We start from the raw sequence: 22,689 nt of genomic DNA on the forward strand, positions 1-22,689 counted from the left end.
GAGGGAGTAGAGCTCAATTTTGGACATATTCAGGGTGTGGTGTCAATTAGAAAAGCGAGCGGAAAGGTTGGCTAGGCAGACACTCATGTCTCCGGAGGGCTGGGCTGGGGATAGAAATGGGGGGAGTGTCGGGATGCATGCACACCGTGCTGAAAGCCCTAAGGCTGAAGAGATGAGTGTGAGGATGAGTGGGGTGCAGGAGTCCACCCCCGGAGCCTGGGCCACCGTTGCACACATCACAGGGAAACTTGTTAGTGCTTGACCCCAACTCCCATGAACCCCCTGGATCGTGGCTCAGGCATAGATCTGCTCAGGGAGCATCTGTTAAATGGACAAGCCTAGCCTCTCTGACCGGAGAAGGCAATGGCAACCCACTCCAGTACTCTTGCCTGGAAAACCCTGTGGACGGAGGAGCCTGGTGGGCTGCAGTCCATGGGGTCTCAAAGAGTTGGACACGACTAAGTGACTTTACTTTCACTTTTCACTTTCATGCCTTGGAGAAGGACATGGCAACCCACTCCAGTATTCTTGCCTGGAGAATCCCAGGGACAGTGGAGCCTGGTGGGCTGCTGTCTATGGGATCGCACAGAGTCAGACATGACTGAAGTGACTTAGCAGCAGCAGCAGCCTCTCTGACTCTTGCCATCATGCCTCAAATGAACATAAACCTGGGACCCACTTCGTAGGGTTGTCCTTGAAAAGTTAAATGAGGTAATGAAAGGGAAAATGCCTTACAAGTAGCAGGCACTCCGTTGTATTTTAAAGATACAGGTTTGAGGACCTCATTGTCTCTCTTTTTTGTAACTCAAGTTTGTATGAACTTTACGGTTTATATCTCTTGATGGTGTCTTCACAATTATTAATAATTCCTGATGCGTGCATGGTAAACACTGTTACTCTCATTTTATGGATGAGGAACATAGGTTTGGGAAGGTAGTGATTTCCTGAAGGCTCACCTCTGATAGTGACTCCAACGGCTAGTGTATCTGGGCATGTCTGTGCAGGCACTGGGTTGATGATCTTGCCTGCATCTTGCAACAACACCCTGAGGTGGGTATTTTACCCTCTTTTGCAAATAAGAGCACTGAAGCCTGAAGAGGATGGCGCGCTTAGTCAAGGCCACGAGGTGAGTGAGTGGCAGAGCCAGGTCATGAAGCAGACCTCCCGGTCCTTGCCTTGAATGATCTGTTCGCATCCTCCCAGGTCCTTTTCATGGTTGGCATCCTAGACTCTGTCCAGAGCAGGGCCTCACCATGGGCAGCAAGAGTGGCTGTCTCCTGGCTCTGGAGTTGGCCAGATCCTCTCTCCTTACATTCTCTTCTACCAAGCCTGCTGCAGGATGTGAAAGTTCATTCACTTCTTGGGAACTTTCTAGAGCAAGCTAGGGCAAAGCATTTTGGGTCATTGCTCCCTCTCTTTGAAATGTTCTTTCCCTTCTTGATGTGTGGTCTTTGGAATTCTGGGGAGCTCCTGGGTGTTTTTCCAAATCCAGCTCTACTGTAACACTTTCTTTGCTTGTACCGGACAGAGGTAGTCACTGCTTGGTTTCCATGACACTTTGTTCACACCTGTGTCACAACAGTGAAGAGTCTTCTATGCATTTGACAGATACCACCGTAAAAATGTGATCTTATTTTTTTTAGGAGAACCTACTTTTTCATGACTTTGTATCTGATGTGGTCTTTGCTTCTGAAACACATAAATGAATGAGTGACTTTCAATAGTCACCATCAAAATGATTTTCTGGATATCAAATACTGTTTCAGAGATGAGGAAATAGACTCGCAGAAGTGACTGCCCAAAGCCATTCAGCTAATTAAATATTGGAGCCTGAGCGCCGGAGAGGTGATGAGGTTGTGTCTTGTGAAATCTCTTGACAACTGGTGAAGCCCAAAGGTTCCACACCAGCCTTGCTTTCTCTTTATGATGCCATCCAGGGTCCCTGAACTCTCCCTCAAATGATCCTGCAGGTGGCAACAGAAGCTAAGTAAAGGTGCAGTGTCCTGGCCCGAGCTGGTCTGGAGGTGTGTGTAAGGAAGGCAGAGTTTTCTACAAGTGGAGCAAGGTGACTTGAAGAAATCCAAGCAAGAAAGAACATCCTATGCCCCATCGCGTGGAACTCAGCAGCTGTTTAGACACTTTCAGGGAGAGCACTGGTCCTGACGTGGAGAAACGTGCAACATGACGAAACGGAAAAGGCAACAGAAATAAAAGGACATCAGATAACAAAGTGAAACCTTACGTTTAGATGGAAAAGCCTCAGAATCCACCCCAAGTTACAGAACGTGGGACAGTGAGGGTCAGTTTCTGGACCACTATGCCTTGTTATCTGCAGAGCAGGTTTCTGTCTGGTGGCTGAAATCAGAGGAACCACGTGTAGGTTCGAGGACATTTGACGTGACCCAGAGGCTGTTTGGTCATCAGCTGAAGGCCACCTGGACCATCAGAGCTTCTGGCTTGTGAGTCTGTGTCCCCATCTCTGGCCTTGTACATATTTACCCAAGGCTCACTAAACAACAAAGGAAAGGTCATTAATTTTGCCAGGATGGGAAACTCTGAGTCCTACAGTACCCAGATGGAAGAGTGGTCAGGGGGAGATGGAACAAGGGGACATTTGCCCTATACTCAAAATAGCTGGGAGCTTCCCAGGTAGCTCAGTGGTAAAGAATCTGCCTGCCAATGCAGGAGCTCCAGGAGACACGGGTTCAATCCCTGGGTTGAGAAGATCCCCTGGAGGATGAAATGGCAACCCACTCCAGTATTCTTGCCTGGAGAATTCCATGGACAGTGGAGCCTAGTGGGCTACAGTTCATGGGGTTGCAAAGAGTCAACCACAACTGAGCAATTGAGCTACTGAGCATGCATGCATGCAAAGTAACTGGAGAAGGGCACTGCACAGAAGTGGCGTGGCTGGAGCAGTGGTGTATGTGGGGAAGAACGGGGCTGAGGCTTTTGTGATAACAACTCCTGTTTGGGCAGCACTTGCAAGGCACTTCCATGATCTCTTTACTTCTCTCCACACACTAGGAGGTGGTAATGGGGAAACTGAGGCTGGGAGCATCTCGTCTACCTGTCCGCTTACCATGGAGCTATAGTATCAGTTGTGTTTCTGTGATGGATTATTCTCTGCTTTGGGTCCACATCTTTAACCAGGCTACATGATCTGCTTCTTCTTTTTCCAGAACATCGCTCATCTCTAATCTTGCCATCTGCCTTCGTATAGGAGCTATTATTATCTGACTCTTTCTGGGACTGTTCAGCCTCTGCATTTGGTCTCATCCTTTCTTTCTCCCTGTTGGTTTGATATATGCCATAGGAGTAGGGTTGCCAGATTAAACAAAAAACAAACAACAAAAAGAGATGCTCAGTTCAGTTTGAAATTAAGAAAATTAATTTTTATTGTAGGGACATATTAAAATGTTTCTAATTATCTGAAGGTCAAATTGAAGTGGGTGTCTACATTTTATCTGGCAAGTCTACATGCAGGTGACTGTCCTGAACACCATTTCCATCATTCTGAAAATGTCCAGTTTCCCAGGAATCCATAGGGCGGGGGCCTCAAGTACCTATGGTGCCTGGGCAGGGAGTGTCAGTGTCTGCATTGGGCGATGAGTAGGAGGAATGGTTATGGAGCTGAGCTGAAAACCGAAGAGCGGATGTTCTCCCACTCCAGACTTTCAAATTCAGAGTTTTATAATATCATTAAATATTTTAAATAAAACATTGAAGGGAAAAGCATGCCAACACGCACACAGGCGCACACATGACGGTCGGAGTCTGGCTTCTTCTTGAAGCCCAGGCTGGGCTGAACCACCGGTTGGCCTTGGTGGCCCCCGATCACATGTTCCGCCCTCCCCCTCCTCCCTCCTCTTCTGTCTCCCCATGTCCCCATCAGCTCCTTCTCGCTCATCACATACCCCTGGCTGTCTTCCAACCTGCCAGCCCCACTGGCCACTCAGATCCCCAGTGATCTTTCTCATTCCAAGTTCCAAGTGCTCTTCTCCCAGGAACCCTCCCCGCAATCGTATCCAGAGCCCAAAGGAGGCCAGGGAGTGACTTTGAGAGGCCCCCTACCATATATCAAGACCTTTACATACAGATCTTTGTTTCTGTTTGGTCTCCTGTCCTTTGTAGAATGGTGAATCACTCGAGAACCGCAACCCTGTGACATCCACCTTTGATTTCCGTATTGCATTTTGATATAAATATGTGCTCAGAGTACACTGAGCAGCGGGGTCAGGAAGGTACAAACTCGTGACCTCAGTAACTGCAGGCTGGAGGCAAGGTCCCAGTGCCTCCCCACCCCCGCATTTCCTCACCACATCCCCGTCCCCTCCCAAGTCTAGTTTCAAGCGTTTTTCTAATTTGAGGCTTGCCCAAGTTGAAGCCTTGGCTTACACATCTATCTTTTACAGAGCTGATGAGGACCTGAGTTGGAAAGATATTGATTCTCTTTTTGACCTCCGTCCAAAAAAGGTTAGTTTTATTAGGGAATTAACCGGAGCATCTTAAAGACCTCCTCTTGTGCAGTGAGTCAGACTCGGGGCTTTGAGAGGAATGTCGTTTCATCTTGACAAAGCCCCATCTTTTTATTTCTAAGAAGAAAAAAGTCCTGAGGAACATGGGTGACTTGGGGCAAAAGGCCAGTTGGTCCCAGGCATGATCTGCTTCCAATGGGAAAAGGACAAGAATCCTGGAAACACCTGATTTAGGCTTGGAAAAGGAAAAAAGGCACAAGCACTGGCTAGGCAACCTTCCCGTCTTCCTAGCTCCAAAGATTTCTCAAATGTTCCTTCCCTGGAACTCCTGGCCTCCCCCCACGCCAGTGCTAGCTGGGAGGTGCGGAGCTGGGCTGGGGACCCAGGCCGCCGCTTGGGCATGCCTTTGTAGCCAGTCGCACCTTCTTCACGAGCTCCTTCTTAAGACTTGCTCTGGGACCTGCCCTGACAGGGAACTTTCTGGAAGTCTGGTTGCCTTTGAATTCTGTTATTACTCTTTTTTAATATATGCTTACTAATACAGTTATGTAAAGTTTAAAAATAAAATAAAATTTAAAAAATAAAAAAAAAAAAATAAAAAAAAAAAAGAAAATACTAATTAGTTACCTACACTAGACTACCTTATTGGAATTTGATTTTAATATATAAATATGCAAGGATAAATGTAATTCTGATAAGGAAAATAATGAAAGAGTGCCAGGCTTATGAGATATTAGAGGGTATTTTAAATCAAATGTCATAACATCATATGTTAAGTGATAAATGAATAAAGAAATCACTGGAAAAAAAAATAAAAAAATAAAAAAAAATAAAATTGGAATGTAATTTCTTTACAATGTTGCTGTGTTAGTTTTTTCTGTACAACAATGTGAATTCTCTTCCTTTCAACAGGAAAAGATCTCATGACAAAGACTACGTCTCTGTTTTATCATTAGGCTTCAGACCTCTCCATGGGGGAAAAATAGCTGTTTTTTTTTTTTTTAAGTTCAATAAACTTGAAGAAGCTCATTATTATTCATCAACTTCAAAGAGACCATCCTGGGCCCCTTGGACAGGACTCAGAGCAGTTTCCTAATCACGGGCAGAAAGAAAAGGAGACCAGGACACATGAGTGAGTTTTCCTGCATTAGTGGTTTTTCCTAAAATAGTCTCTGGTTTGCTGTCTGGGGGTGGGGGCGTTTTCACGTGCCTGTGTGCCAGCTGCTGCTGGGACCCAGGGTCGCCGAAATGCACGAGGCGCAATCCCTGGCTCTCCCTGCCCGCTGGAGGAGATGGGCTTGTGGGGAGAAGCGGGATAGTGCAGTGGTTACCGGTGCCGGCTCTGGGTCGGAAGGCCTGTGCCCTGGCTTGGCTGTTGCTGGGCTGTGTGGCATTGGGCAAGTTACTTAGCTTCTCTGGGCCTTAAGTTTTGCATGCTAAAATGGGGTTCATTGCAATACCTACATCCGTTGAATGAGCTCAAACAAAGTGCTTCCACCCAGTGCTTGGTCCTCGTGTTTATTATGATCATTCAGAGGGTGGAGAGGAAGTGTGTGGGAGTGTGGAGGAGCATGCAGCTGATTGCCTGGAGGTGGCAGGGGTGGCTTCAAAGAGCAGGTGACATTTGAACTGCGCCCGGAAAGGTGAGGAGGAGTTCGGTAGACCAAGGTGGTGCCGGCTGAACCCAGGGAGAGGGGAGCGTGGTCAGAGGCGTGAACTGCTGGAAGGAGGGCCGGGGGGCCGGTGGGGCTGTAGCCGAGGACTTGTATCTGGCCTGGGGAGGGAGTGAAAAATCACAAAAGGAGTCTGGAAATGCGGGGTCAGGCTGGATTGGGAAAGGCCCCCAGTTCCATTCATTTGGTCGTTAAGTCCCTGTGACCACATGTGATGTATTTGAAGTGCTCAATAAATATTAGCATTGTCATTATTATGATGATTTTCAAGTCTTCTACAGATATCATCTCACTGAATTCTCATAAGACCCCTGCAAAGTTGGTTCTATCATCCCCATTCTGTAAAACCGAGAAGGAAGGCAGAAGAAAGTTTCAGAACCTGCCCAGCATCTCTGAACCTGTAGAGTGGAGCCAGTGGGTGATGGAGCTGGATTTTGAACTTGAGTTTGTCTGAACCCAGAGTCTAAGCTCTTCCCCGTGACTTTGTGCTTTCTCACAGTGCTTAAGGAGGATGCCTTCAAACAGGGCTTCCCATGTGTGTAGTTAATGGGATTGTATATGAATGATTGGGGCTTCCCAGGTGGTGCAGTGGTAAAGAGTATGCCTGCCAATGCAAGAGGTGCAAGAGACATGGGTTCGATCCCTGGGTCAGGAAGATCCCTTGGAGTAGGAAATGGCAACCCACTCCAGTATTGCCTGGAGAATCCCATGGACAGAGGAACCTGGCGGGCTACAGTCCATAGGGTTGCAAAGAGTCAGACACGACTGAGCACACACTGGAGAAGGCAATGGCAACCCACTCCAGTATTCTTGCCTGGAGAATCCCATGGACAGAGGAGCCTGGCGGGCTGCAGTCCATGGGGTTGCAAAGAATAGGACATGATTGAGCACACACACACACATATGAATAATACTATACTGTTTACTTTGTAAGAAATTTAATTAAAGAGATCCAATAGAGGAGTCTGACAAGGGCCTTGAGAGAATAAATGCACCCTTCGGTTGGGGTGTCTTTCAGACAGCCTTCCCAGGCAGGGAACTCTTTTTTTTTTTTTAATTTTATTTTATTTTTAAACTTTACATAACTGTATTAGTTTTGCCAAATATCAAAATGAATCCACCACAGGTATACATGTGTTCCCCATCCTGAACCCTCCTCCCTCCTCCCTCCCCATTCCATCCCTCTGGGTCGTCCCAGTGCACCAGCCCCAAGCATCCAGTATCGTGCATCAAACCTGGACTGGCAACTCATTTCATGCATGATATTTTACATGTTTCAATGCCATTCTCCCAAATCTTCCCACCCTCTCCCTCTCCCACAGAGTCCATAAGACTGTTCTATACATCAGTGTCTCTTTTGCTGTCTCATACACAGGGTTATTGTTACCATCTTTCTAAATTCCATATATATGCGTTAGTATACTGTATTGGCTTACTTAGTTAGTATACTTAGTTAGTTACTTAGTTAGTATACTTTCTGGCTTACTTCACTCTGTATAATAGGCTCCAGTTTCATCCACCTCATTAGAACTGATTCAAATGTATTCTTTTTAATGGCTGAATAATACTCCATTGTGTATATGTACCACTGCTTTCTTAGCCATTCATCTGCTGATGGACATCTAGGTTGCTTCCATGTCCTGGCTATTATAAACAGTGCTGCGATGAACATTGGGGTACACGTGTCTCTTTCCCTTCTGGTTTCCTCAGTGTGTATGCCCAGCAGTGGGATTGCTGGATCATAAGGCAGGTCTATTTCCAGTTTTTTAAGGAATCTCCACACTGTTCTCCATAGTGGCTGTACTAGTTTGCATTCCCACCAACAGTGTAAGAGGGTTCCCTTTTCTCCACACCCTCTCCAGCATTTATTACTTGTAGACTTTTGGATCGCAGCCATTCTGACTGGTGTGGAATGGTACCTCATAGTGGTTTTGATTTGCATTTCTCTGATAATGAGTGATGTTGAGCATCTTTTCATGTGTTTGTTAGCCATCTGGATGTCTTCTTTGGAGAAATGTCTATTTAGTTCTTTGGCCCATTTTTTGATTGGGTCATTGATTTTTCTGGAGTTGAGCTGTAGGAGTTGCTTGTATATTCTCGAGATTAGTTGTTTGTCAGTTGCTTCATTTGCTATTATCTTCTCCCATTGTGAAGGCTGTCTTTTCACCTTGCTAATAGTTTCCTTTGATGTGCAGAAGCTTTTAAGGTTAATTAGGTCCCATTTGTTTATTTTTGCTTTTATTTCCAATATTCTGGGAGGTGGGTCATAGAGGATCCTGCTGTGATGTATGTCAGAGAGTGTTTTGCCTATGTTCTCCTCTAGGAGTTTTATAGTTTCTGGTCTTACGTTGAGATCTTTAATCCATTTTGAGTTTATTTTTGTGTATGGTGTTAGAAAGTGTTCTAGTTTCAGTCTTTTACAAGTGGTTGACCAGAGTTCCCAGCACCACTTGTTAAAGAGATTGTCTTTAATCCATTGTATATTCTTGCCTCCTTTGTCAAAGATAAGGTGTCCATATGTGCGTGGATTTATCTCTGGGCTTTCTATTTTGTTCCATTGATCTATATTTCTGTCTTTGTGCCAGTACCATACTGTCTTGATAACTGTGGCTTTGTAGTAGAGCCTGAAGTCAGGTAGGTTGATTCCTCCAGTTCCATTCTTCTTTCTCAAGATCGCTTTGGCTATTCGAGGTTTTTTGTTTTTCCATACAAATTGTGAAATTATTTGTTCTAGCTCTGTGAAGAATGCTGTTGGTAGCTTGATAGGGATTGCATTGAATCTATAGATTGCTTTGGGTAGTATACTCATTTTCACTATATTGATTCTTCCAATCCATGAACATGGTATATTTCTCCATCTGTTAGTGTCCTCTTTGATTTCTTTCACCAGTGTTTTATAGTTTTCTATATATAGGTCTTTAGATTCTTTAGGTAGATATATTCCTAAGTATTTTATTCTTTCCGTTGCAATGGTGAATGGAATTGTTTCCTTAATTTCTCTTTCTGTTTTCTCATTATTAGTGTATAGGAATGCAAGGGATTTCTGTGTGTTGATTTTATATCTTGCAACTTTACTATAGTCATTGATTAATTCTAGTAATTTTCTGGTGGAGTCTTTAGGGTTTTCTATGTAGAGGATCATGTCATCTGCAAACAGTGAGAGCTTTACTTCTTCTTTTCCAATTTGGATTCCTTTTATTTCTTTTTCTGTTCTGATTGCTGTGGCCAAAACTTCCAAAACTATGTTGAATAGTAATGGTGAAAGTGGGCACCCTTGTCTTGTTCCTGACTTTAGAGGAAATGCTTTCAATTTTTCACCATTGAGGATAATGTTTGCTGTGGGTTTGTCATATATAGCTTTTATTATGTTGAGGTATGTTCCTTCTATTCCTGCTTTCTGGAGAGTTTTGATCATAAATGGATGTTGAATTTTGTCAAAGGCTTTCTCTGCATCTATTGAGATAATCATATGGCTTTTATTTTTCAATTTGTTAATGTGGTGTATTACATTGATTGATTTGCGGATATTGAAGAATCCTTGCATCCCTGGGATAAAGCCCACTTGGTCATGGTGTATCTTTTTAATGTGTTGTTGGATTCTGATTGCTAGAATTTTGTTAAGGATTTTTGCATCTATGTTCATCAGTGATATTGGCCTGTAGTTTTCTTTTTTTGTGGGATCTTTCTCAGGTTTTGGTATTAGGGTGATGGTGGCCTCATAGAATGAGTTTGGAAGTTTACCATCCTCCGAAATTTTCTGGAAGAGTTTGAGCAGGATAGGTGTTAGCTCTTCTCTAAATTTTTGGTAGAATTCAGCTGTGAAGCCGTCTGGACCTGGGCTTTTGTTTGCCGGAAGATTTTTGATTACAGTTTCAATTTCCGTGCTTGTGATGGGTCTGTTAAGATTTTCTATTTCTTCCTGGTCCAGTTTTGGAAAGTTGTACTTTTCTAAGAATTTGTCCATTTCTTCCTCGTTGTCCATTTTATTGGCATATAATTGTTGATAGTACTCTCTTATGATCCTTTGTATTTCTGTGTTGTCTGTTGTGATCTCTCCATTTTCATTTCTAATTTTATTGATTTGATTTTTCTCCCTTTGTTTCTTGATGAGTCTGGCTAATGGTTTGTCAACTTTATTTATCCTTTCAAAGAACCAGCTTTTGGTTTTGTTGATTTTTGCTATGGTCTCTTTTGTTTCTTTTGCATTTATTTCTGCTCTAATTTTTAAGATTTCTTTCCTTCTACTAACCCTGGGGTTCTTCATTTCTTCCTTTTCTAGTTGCTTTAGGTGTAGAGTTAGGTTATTTATTTGACTTTTTTCTTGTTTCTTGAGGTGTGCCTGTATTGCTATGAACTTTCCCCTTAGGACTGCTTTTACCGTGTCCCACAGGTTTTGGGTTGTTGTGTTTTCATTTTCATTCGTTTCTATGCAAATTTTGATTTCTTTTTTGATTTCTTCTGTGATTTGTTGGTTATTCAGCAGTGTGTTGTTCAGCCTCCATATGTTGGATTTTTTAATAGTTTTTCTCCTGTAATTGAGATCTAATCTTACTGCATTGTGATCAGAAAAGAGGCTTGGAATGATTTCTATTTTTTTGAATTTACCAAGGCTAGCTTTATGGCCCAGGATGTGATCTATCCTGGAGAAGGTTCCATGTGCGCTTGAGAAGAAGGTGAAATTCATTGATTTGGGATGAAATGTCCTATAGATATCAATTAGGTCTAACTGGTCTATTGTATCATTTAAAGTTTGTGTTTCCTTGTTAATTTTCTGTTTAGTTGATCTATCCATAGGTGTGAGTGGGGTATTAAAGTCTCCCACTATTATTGTGTTATTGTTAATTTCTTCTTTCATACTTGTTAGCATTTGTCTTACATACTGCGGTGCTCCCGTGTTGGGTGCATATATATTTATAATTGTTATATCTTCTTCTTGGATTGATCCTTTGATCAGTATGTAGTGTCCATCTTTGTCTCTTTTCACAGTCTTTGTTTTAAAGTCTATTTTATCTGATATGAGTATTGCTACTCCTGCTTTCTTTTGGTCCCTATTTGCATGGAAAATCTTTTTCCAGCCCTTCACTTTCAGTCTGTATGTGTCCCCTGTTTTGAGGTGGGTCTCTTGTAGACAACATATGTAGGGGTCTTGTTTTTGTATCCATTCAGCCAGTCTTTGTCTTTTGGTTGGGGCATTCAACCCATTTACGTTTAAGGTAATTACTGATAAGTATGACCCCGTTGCCATTTACTTTATTGTTTTGGGTTCGAATTTATACACCATTTTTGTGTTTCCTGTCTAGAGAATATCCTTTAGTATTTGTTGGAGAGCTGGTTTGGTGGTGCAGAATTCTCTCAGCTTTTGCTTGTCTGAAAAGCTTTTGATTTCTCCTTCATACTTGAATGAGATCCTTGCTGGGTACAATAATCTGGGCTGTAGGTTATTTTCTTTCATCATTTTAAGTATGTCTTGCCATTCCCTCCTGGCTTGAAGAGTTTCTATTGAAAGATCAGCTGTTATCCTTATGGGTATTCCCTTGTGTGTTATTTGTTGTTTTTTCCCTTGCTGCTTTTAATATTTGTTCTTTGTGTTTGATCTTTGTTAATTTGATTACTATGTGTCTTGGGGTGTTTCGCCTTGGGTTTATCCTGTTTGGGACTCTCTGGGTTTCTTGGACTTGGGTGATTATTTCCTTCCCCATTTTAGGGAAGTTTTCAACTATTATCTCCTCAAGTATTTTCTCATGGTCTTTCTTTTTGTCTTCTTCTTCTGGGACCCCTATGATTCGAATGTTGTAGTGTTTAATATTGTCCTGGAGGTCTCTGAGATTGTCCTCATTTCTTCTAATTTGTTTTTCTTTTATCCTCTCTGATTCATTTATTTCTACCATTCTATCTTCTAATTCACTAATCCTATCTTCTGCCTCTGTTATTCTACTATTTGTTGCCTCCAGAGTGTTTTTAATTTCACTTATTGCATTATTCATTATATATTGACTCTTTTTTATTTCTTCTAAGTCCTTGTTAAACCTTTCTTGCATCTTCTCAATCCTTGCCTCCAGGCTATTTATCTGTGATTCCATTTTAATTTCAAGATTTTGGATCAATTTCACTATCATTATTCGGAATTCTTTATCAGGTAGATTCCCTCTCTCTTCCTCTTTTGTTTGGTTTGGTGGGCATTTATCCTGTTCCTTTATCTGCTGGCTATTCCTCTGTCTCTTCATCTTGTTTAAATTGCTGAGTTTGGGGTGTCCTTTCTGTATTCTGGCAGTTTGTGGAGTTCTCTTTATTGTGGCGTTTCCTCACTGTGTGTGGGTTTGTACAGGTGGCTTGTCACGGTTTCCTGGTTAGGGAAGCTTGTGTCGATGTTCTGGTGGATGGAGCTGTATTTCTTCTCTCTGGAGTGTAATGAAATGTCCAGTAATGAGTTATGAGATGTCTATGGTTTTGGGGTGACTTTGGGCAGCCTGTATCTTGAAGCTCAGGGCTGTGTTCCTTTGTTGCTGGAGAATTTGCTTGGTATGTCTTTCCCTGGAACTTGTTGGCCCTTGTGTGGTGCTTGGTTTCAGTGTCGGTATGGAGGCGTTTGATGAGCTCCTGTCAATTAATCTTCCTTGGAGTCAGAAGTTCCCTGGAGTCAGGGTTTGGACTTAAGCCTCCTACTTCCAGTTATCGGTCTTAATTTTACAGTAGCTTCAAAACTTCTCCTTCTATACAGCACCACTGATAAAACATCTACATTAAAGATGAAAAGTTTCTCTACTGTGAGGGTCACTCAGAGAGGTTCACAGCGTTACATGGAGAAGAGAAGAGGGAGGAGGGAGTTAGAGGTGACCCAAATGAGATGAGGTGGAATCAATAGTGGACAGAGTGGGCTAGCCAGTAGTCACTTCCTTATGTGCACTCCACAACTGGACCGCTCAGAGATGTTCACAGAGTTATACAGAGAAGAGAAGAAGGAGGCAGGAGGCAGAGGTGGTCAGAAGGATAAAAGGGGGAAATGAAAAGGAGGGAGACAGATCCAGCCAGTAATCAGTTCCTTAAGTGTTCTCCACCGTCTGGAACACACAGAAATTCACAGAGTTGGGTAGAGTAGAGAGGGGTTAGGGAGGAGATACAGGTGACCTGGTGGAGAAAATGGAGAGTCCAAAGGAGAGAGAGCAGTCAAGCCAGTAATCTCGTACCCTAGTGAAAAGTGGGTCCTGAAGATTGGGTTCTTAAAGGTACAAAATTGGTAACAAATACATAAAAGCAAAAATTAGAAATCTAGAGTAGAGTTTGGAATTTCAAAAATGCGATGTTAATGAAAAGAAGAAGGAAAAGAAAGAGAGAAAAAACGAACAAAGAAAAACAAATAAGGTCGCGAAAATTATAAAGAAACTACAGGTACAAAATTGATAACTAATACCAAAAAGCAAAAATTAAAAATCTAGAGTAGAGTTTGGAATTTCAAAAATACAACGTTAAAAAAAAAAAAAAAGAAGAAGAAAAATAAAGAGAGAAAACAAACAAACCAACAAAAACAATGTCGCAAAAATTATAAAGAAAATACAGGTACAAAATTGATATCAAATACCAAAAAGCATAAATTAAAAATCTTGAGTAGAGTTTGGAATTGCAGATATATGATGTTATATAAAAGAAGAAGAGAAAGAAACAGAGGGAAAAAAAAGTCACAGAAATTATGAAAAAAACTATAGGTACAAAATTGATAACATATACCCAAAGGCTAAAATTAAAAATCTAGAGTAGAGTTTGGAATTTCAAAAATACAATGTTAAAGAAAAGAAGAAAAAGAAAAAAGAAAAAAAAAAAACACGGTCAAAAAATTATAAAATATATATATGAAGTTTGCTGAAGAAGAAAAAAAAATAGGGTCTTTTTTTTTTTTTGCAAAGTAATAGTTATAAAAGTGAAAATTAAAGGACAATAGAGGACTTAAAAATTTTTTTTTTCAATTAAAAAAAAAAGAAAGAAAGATTGATCGTAAAAATAGTAAAAATATATCTAGGTCTTTCTCTGGTTTTGTTGTGAGTATTGTGGGTTCAGTTCATTTTTGGCTAGTTCCTTAGTCCGACTTATATTTCTCAAGATCTATAGGCCCCTTCCTAAGTAATCCGTAGTAACCACAGGGTTTTAATCTATGGCCTGTAGCTTCCAAGGCGTTTCCCTCTGTTATAGCTTCTTCTGTTTGCTGGTCTCTTCAGTGTCTGGTTCCCGCCCTGACACAAAGGGGATGGTTGAGGACACTATTTTTTTTTTTTTTTTTTTTTAATTTAGGCTCACTTGTTCAGCCGCGCTGTGGGGAGGGAGGGAGGGATGCTGCAAACAGATAACACTGGTGTGCGCTCGCAGTGCCTCAGCCACACTGGGTCTGCCCCCGCTCACGGCGCATGTAGCCTCCCTGCCCACACTGCTCGGGCTCTAGGTTGTTCTGCCGGGAACAATCAGAGGCCGGCCCTGGGCTGAGCTCCCAGGTCCAAGCCGCTCAGGTTCAGGCACTCGGGTAGTCCTCAGAGGCACAGACTCGGTTGGGCCTGCATTTTGTGTTCTTCCCAGATTCGAGCAGCTCAGGTGATGAGGTGTTTGGTGGGCGCCAATGCTGCGACTTATCACCTCCCCGCCACTCAGTTATCTGGGTGTAAAACCGGCGCACCTTCTCAGGCAGCTGTTGACCGTCCAGACCCCCAAGAAGTTTTAGTTAGCAAAGAAGCCTGCTTACAGTTTTATAGATAGTGTCTCTCTGGGGCTGCGATTGCCCCCTTCCGGCTCTGGCTGCCTGTCACCAGAGGGGGAAGGTCTGCAGCCGGCTATCTCTGTTCAGTCCTTTGTTCTGTGCGCGGGCCTGGCGGTGTCTTAGGTTAGGGCTGGCTTTTCGCGTGGTAGATATCCCACAGTCTGGTTTGCTAGCCCAAATTATTTCGCTCAGATCGCGCTCAGGATATTCAGCCCGATTCTTACTCTAAGGGACACAGCCCGCGCCGCACTTCCCCCAGGCAGGGAACTCTTGGGCTGTATACTCAAGGCGAGGCCCCAAGGCCCTGCCATCTAACCCCCAATGCCTGCAGCACAAAAGTCACCATGGCAACCCTGGTTAGCATTTCTTTGCAGACTGCTTGGCAGGGCTGAGTGGTACCTGACACCCTCTGGGGCACTCAGCTTTGAGCAAGTGCTTGGCTCCCTTAGGGGCCAGGGCAGGCCAGGTCATCAGGTCTCCAGGCTCAGACAAGAGCCCAAACATCTTCTGATTGGCACAGGGCCTGTGACAGCTTCTCTCCCACCCATTCACAGCTGGCCAGGCCTTTGTGTCTGGGGTCACAGTTCTGTAGGTAGTCTCCCGTTCTTTGGGGAGACTCACTGGGTGAGGACACTTAGTCCCTGGCCCCCCAGCAACCTCAGGGAAGATGCTGGGGAGGAAAGAACATTCTCTAGTGGGGAAGCAAGTGGCAGGCACCCAGGAATTCCCCTTCCTCTAACACCTCCCTCATCATTGTTCCCCGATGCCACCAATGCCAAGGCTTTAAGAAATCACAGAGGAACTGGTGACCTTGGCCCTGGGACAGCTGCCCCAAATTAACATCCTATGCAAGTGAACTAATCTGCATAAATGTAACCTCCTCTGAGAACCCTGCCAGACCACAATTCACTCTTGTTCCCTGTCTTTCCCTTCACAACGTTTATTGCGATTTCTAGGCTATGATACTAAGATTTTCTTGCTTACTATTCCCTGCCCCCTTCTCCTGACTGTAAACATCTTGAGGGCAGGGAGCTCCTGTTTTATCGTCTGTTGCTTGCTGGCGGCATTGAGAATAGGCTCTGCACGTGGCATGTGGGTCCAGTCTCTGGAAGCTCTTGCCCCACCTCCTTCCCTGGCCTTCTCCTCATGTTGGCCTTGACTATTGAGTTTCTCAAGATGGGCTCTTCTTCTGCACAGCCTTTCTGGAAAGCAATTCGGCAATGAAGAACATTAAGAGTGGTTTTGCCTTCCGGCCGAGAAGTTCCATTTCAGGAATTTCCACTTCAGGAGATGTTTGTATCTGGAGTTTATGGTAGGGGTTTCATTTTCACTATGGGTAACCCGTCTCTGACACAGCTTCTTCTGGAGGCCTTTGGACTAGCTGCTTTGTTAACATGCAGTCTTCTTTGGTTTCTCTGTCATATACTGAACATCCAGAGTGGGTGAAGACAAAGTGGATTTAACACTGTGTAACTCTGTGTATAAAGTTGTCCGAGGGAGGGGGTGTCCCCAAAGATAGATGGTTCTCAAAAGGAGCCTCTTGTGGTGCAGAGTGCATAAAAGTTGTGTGGGGAGCTTGTAAAAAGGGACATTTGTATTGGTCCCTTACCTCCCATTCTGATTCAGTAAGTTTGGGTGGTTTCCAGGAACGTCTGTTTTTAAGAAGCTTCCCTGTAAATTTCATCGCACAGGGAGGTGATTTGAACACCATTCTTCACACTTGTAATCCCCCAGAGCCCATTTCGTTTTTAAAATTCCCCTAGGCCTTATTTTCATGGAACTATTTTATGTCATACAGGATCTGTGCATTCAATAAATACTGAAATACCAGACAAGCATTCTTATCACAAAGTTAGAGAGAGAAGAGTTAATTATGAAAGACACCACGTAACTGGTATACCACGCTTTCAAGGGTACACACTGCATACAGAGACAGACATCTAGAATGACTTCAGTCTGCAAAACTTGCTCTGCTCACAAGCAAGCGTGGGCACGGGCCTTCTTTTCCTGGGGTCACGTGAACTGGTTGTATGTTTCCATGTTCACCACCCATCTCAGCACTTCTAAGACTCTGCCATAAAGAGTGATTTTAGAAGGAGCTTGGAATTCCTTTTTGTCTCTCCCTAGTCTGGTTCCCTTCTCTCTATTCTGCCTGGAGGTGGGAAATCAGGCTGCAGTTCTTTCCACTGTTAGGAAGGGGTCTACGTGGTGGGAGGGGTTATTAATTTCGCTCACTGGTTCTGAAAATGTGCTGGACATTGGAATGACCAGGAGAACTTTTCAAAACCAAATGTCTTGCATGCACCTCAGACTAACGCCACTAGAATCTCGGGGTAGGATTGGGGTTCTCAGAGATCAGTGTGGTTGAGAACTACTAATTTGGCCTAAACTTCACTTGGGGCAGGAATCGAAGTAGTGCAGGAAACTTTATTGAAAAGCCTGGAGAAAAACATTCCTTTTCCTTGTACCTTATTTATGATTATTTTCTGTGTTCACTTGTTTTCCTGTTGATTGGTTTGCTTTTCTTTTCACAGACTTCAATTATTACCCTGTTGTATCACCCTGTGGACTTTCCAGGTGGTGCTAGTGGTAAAGAACCCGCCTGCCAACGCAGGAGACCTAAGGGGCATGGGTTTGATACCTGGGTTGGGAAGATTCCCCCAGAGGAGGGCACGGCAACTCACTCCAGTATTCCTGCCTGGAGAATCCTATGATGGAGGAGCCTGGCGGGCTATGGTCCATGGGGCCGCACAAAGTTGGACACCACTGAAGTGACTTAGCATGCATGAATGCATGACTCTGTATTGTAGCTTCATTCCATTCAGAACTGGAAAGCTCATCTTGTAACCCAACCATTTTCCCCTCAAAGTCTGAGCATGTGGCCTCCCAGTTACCACGGATGCTTTTTAAAAGTGGAGATTCCTGGTATCTGCCCCATATTCATGAAATCAGAATTTCTGGGGATGGTTCCATGAACCTGGATTTTTAGCAAGTTCTTCAGTGATTTTTATAGTCTAGAGTTTGGGTATTTTGGCCCTAACCTCACCAGCCCAGTTATGAGTACAGTCATACTTTGGATCCAAAATATTGAGGATGAAGTCTTAAGAACAAGCTTAACAGGAATGCCATACATTTTACCCTGTGAAGATGGACATTCTGAGGACAAGGATGAACAAAGGGCTGATTATTAAGTTACCAATGACATTGACTCTAGAGATTATAAGTGGAAACCCCTATGACTGTTTTCAAGGCTCCCCTTCATCAACTGTAATATAAGAAGAAATTTCCCGATCTGGTTTCTCGGAGGGTGAAGAGCTAACTGCCTCCAACTGGCGTTCTATCAGTTATCCATTGCCACAGACATGCTGTGCGACATACAACTGCAAAACCTCAACGGCTCACAATGCATACTGAGCTCTGCTCATGAGCCTGTGGGTTGGTGGGGTGATTTTGCTGACCTTAACTGGGCTGGGTGAGGCACCACCCCCAAGTCAGGAGTCAGTAGTCAGGCTAGCATCCAGGCTATAAGACTTAACTGATCATGGGTGAAAAGACCCTGATGCTGGCAAAGATTGAGGGCAGGAGGAGAAGGGGATGACAGAGAATGAGATGGTTGGATAGCATCACCAACTCAGTGGACATGAGTTTGAGTAAATTCCAGGAGTTAGTGATGGACAGGGAAGCCTGGAGTGCTGCAGTCCATGGGGTCTCAAAGAGTTGGACACAACTTAGCGACTGAACTGAACTGACTGAATCTTGGGTGAGCTTTCTCACATCTCAGCTAGAACCACTGGGGCAATTCAGCTTGCTCCAAGTGGCTCATCCTCTGAGAGAGTGGAAATGGCCAAGGCCTCTTAGAACCTGTGTCTGTGACTTGTACGTTGCACCTCTGCCACACTGTTGGTCGGCTCAGCCACCGAAGGAGCCCACGTTCGAGGAGGAGGAGAAACAGACCCTCCCTTTTGACAAGTGAAGTTGTCAAGTCATGTTCCAAAGCATGTGGCTATAGGGAGGACATCCGTTGGTGCCATTTATGCAAACACATCGATCACTGAATCTTTTTCTCCTTAGGTACCACATGGTTAGAAAGCACCAAGCTCTGAAGGGTCTTACATTGGTTCTAGACATCAGGAGTGTCTGTGTGCACACAGGTGGGAAGGTACGCCAACCTGAACGCCAACAGTTTGCTTCGAGTGTCTTAGGCTTTACCAGTCATGGCCTGGAGTATATCACTGAGGGGGATATGCAAAAGCATTTGAGAAATTACTCAAGGCATTCAGAAAACATCCCAAAGAAGGCATCACAGTCACCTGGCAGATGCTGTTTCTATGTGTGCATGCATGCTCAGGCACTTTAGTCATGTCCGAGTCTGTGCATCCCTGTGCACTGCAGCCTGGCAGCTCCTCTGTCCCTGAACTCTCCAGGCAAGAATACTGGGGTGGGCCGCCATGCCCTCCTCCAGGGGATCTTCCTGACCCAGGGATTGAACCTGCATTTCCTGCTCTGCAGGTGGATTCTTCACCGCTAAGCCACCAGGGAGGCCCTTCTGTTTCTACACTGCCCTGAAATTCTAGTCAGGCTCTGGTTGCCAAGGAGATGCTATTGTTTCAAAATAAGGGACAACTCCATGCCAGTGCTGGAAAATGGTTTCCATCTCCTTTTCCAAATGAATAAATACAAGTTCTTTAGCCTGACCTTTCAGGCCCTGCACAGTCTGACCACATTACAGCTTCCAAATCCATCTTCTACTGTAGATTCCGCACATACACACTGCACAGTGCAGTGGGCGCTTGCCCCTGTCCTCCCTTCTAAAGGTGTAGCTCCTCTATCACTGCAAATCCAAATCTTAGCAATTCTACCAGCACCTGTTTCAATACTGGCTGCTTGAAAAACCATCACCATTAACAGCTAACAAAAATGCATGATTCTCCCAAGTAAATGGCAACCCACTCCAGTATTCTTGCCTGGAGAATCCCAGGGACAGGGGAGCCTGGTGGGTCAGTCCACGGGGTCACAAAAAGTTGGACATGACTTAGTGACTCACTCACACACACATATCTCTTTATTTGGCATCGAGGGGAAAGACGAGTGGTTAAAGCCAGACAAATCTGAGGATAGTTCTACCATCCACTTGTTCAGCCTCAGACAAGTTGCTTCATTTTGCTCTACCTCTATTTTTATCTCTCTAAAATGGGGAAGATACCCGCTTTCAAGGGGATTAGGATAAAATAATGTATTTAAAGTTCTTAATGTTTAGATAGGATACATGATAACTTAATAAATGATGGCTCTTTTTATACCATGTTACAAGTTATTATCTTCTTCTTTCCTATGTTGTCTCATGTTACCTCTCTTACCCACATTCCCCCGCCCCCCACCCCACCTTTTAACGACAAGGACCATGTCTTCCTTCTTATTCCTGTTATCTGCAAGTATAGATGAGAAAATGGAGGAACCATAAGATCTGGTGATTTGTTCATGGCCAAATAGTTTGCCGTGGTGGAGCTGAGATTTGAATTTATTCTAGGACCTGCCACCTAAACCCCTGCACTGCACTGCCTTATCTTGCTGTGGACTTCCAGGAAGCAAAGCCTGAGATTAAAGTTTATTTGAGTTTGAGGGGCAGAAGTGGAGGACAGGGGGAGTAAAGCAGGAAAAGGAGGAAAGAGTGGACTGGTACTCAGTTCCACCAGGTCCTCTGAGTCTCTAAACAGAGACCCAGCAGATGGAAAGAAGCAAACAGTCACCCCTGGTCTCTGGTTAGTCACTGTGCAGGGGTTGACTGCTAACTCCTCACCCTTGTGGTTGTATGCGATCAGCATGGAGGTGCTGGAGACGACTCTTGAGAGTCCCTTGGACACCAAGGAGATCAAACCAGTCACTCCCAAAGGAAATCAACCCTGAATTTTCACTGGAAGGACTGATGCTGAAGCTGAAGCTCCAGCACTTTGGCCACCTGATGGTAAGATTCGTCTCCTTGGAAAAGACCCTGATGCTGGGAAAGATTGAGGGCAGGAAAAGAAGGGGATGACAGAGGATGAGATGGTTGGATGGCATCACCAACTCAATGGACATGAGTTTGACAAGCTCTGGGAGATAGTGAAGGACAGGGAAGCCTGGAGTGCTGTAGTCCATGGGGTCACAAAGAGTCGAACACGACTGAGAATCTGAATGACAACAAGGTCCTTCTAGTACCCTGCCACAAGAGCTCAGAGCAGCCCCAGGGCAGGAAGCCAGACCTAAGAGGTGCTTTCCCACTGTCTCTGGGAAAACCTGGCCCCAGCCTGTGTGAAGCTGGTGGCCACAGCATATGGTAAAGTGGTTGGTGTGTGAAGTGGCTGGTGTGTGTGAAGCAGTTGGCACTAATGCCTCAGCAAATAAAGGAAAGAGTCAATGGGTGGTAAAAGTGTAACTAGGAGTCTTCCTGAATTTCACGTTGATATGAGGATGAAGGGTTCATTTATGTTTATTTTAGAAGCAAGCTAGTGCAAGAGGGATTATTAAGCATTCTTGTCTCAGATCCCTTTAAAGAATTCTATGGGTGAATTAAAATAAGAGTTTTATGGAAAGGTGTGGACTCACCTGTGTTTTGAAACATGTCAAGTATGTGAGATTATGGGAGAAGAGACATTTTTCTGAGACAGACTTTCTTTTCAATTCAGCTAGAAAATTACCTGAGTTAGAAACTATGCCTTTGTATTGGTAACTTCCACCACATAGAAAGGTCCTAAAAATAAACAACAACAACAACACAGTTTTAAGTTTTTCTGGGTCTTCTTTAAGAAAAGGGTCAGTCGTTCTTTGCAACCGCATGAACTGTAGCTCACAAGTCTTCTCCGTCCATGGAATTCTCCAGGCAAGAATCCTGGAGCGGTAGCCATTCCCTTCTCCGGGGGATCGTCTTGACCCAAGGATCGCAGCTGGGTCTCCTGCACTGCAGGCAGATTCTTTACCATCTGAGCCCCCAGGGAAGCCCAAGTCTTCTTCAGGATCAGGCTTATTGTTCTCTTGGGAAAAACTTCCAACCTTTAAGCTGACAGGTGAACCTCCCCCCTAAGATATCATCTTTTAAATCAAAAGGCTTATTCAGGACTGGAGGGGGGAAAAAAAAACCTATTTTTTAAAATTTAAAAAAAGTTGCAAGTTAGCCAGAAAAGTAAGTTATCTAAACTTTTGTTTGGGAGTTTGAACTATTCTTTAATTTTTCAAGCAAGATGTCATGTTGCAAGCATAGTCATTTATATCATTAACCAAGAAACTTAGGCTGGATTAAGGTAGTGAAGTTCAGTGTAAAAGTGGCGTCAGAAAGATGGAATTCAGATCCCCACTGTGCTGATTCTAAGGCACCAACTCTTGGGCAAAGCTCTCAAGACTGTTTCCTCTTGTGTAAAATATTATCAGTTCTTTACAAAGTTATTATGAGGATTAAATGAGACCGTATATGTGAAAAGACCAAGTACACACGTAAGGGGTTTCATTTTACTTTTAAAAATGGCTGAAGTTATTAATCAGTTCCTAGGGAACTAGGGTCAAAAAGCTGGATCTTGAATTGGGGAAGAAGTGGAAATTTAGCTGTTGGCTGAGTGTGGTCTGACATGCCCTGTCCTTTCTCTCTCCTGCTACTGCTGCTGCTGTTTCCTTGCCAAGTCTTGTCTGACTCTTTGTGACCCCATAGACTGTAGCCCGCCAGTCTCCTCTGTTCATGGGATTACCCAGTCAAGAGTACTGGAGTGGGTTGCAATTTCCTTCTCCATTATCTCCCCTAGAGGTCACATATTATTGAAAATGACAGACTCTAATC

This window comes from Bubalus bubalis, chromosome 16 (assembly GCF_019923935.1).
Source record: "Bubalus bubalis isolate 160015118507 breed Murrah chromosome 16, NDDB_SH_1, whole genome shotgun sequence".
Classification (NCBI taxonomy): Eukaryota; Metazoa; Chordata; class Mammalia; order Artiodactyla; family Bovidae; genus Bubalus; species Bubalus bubalis.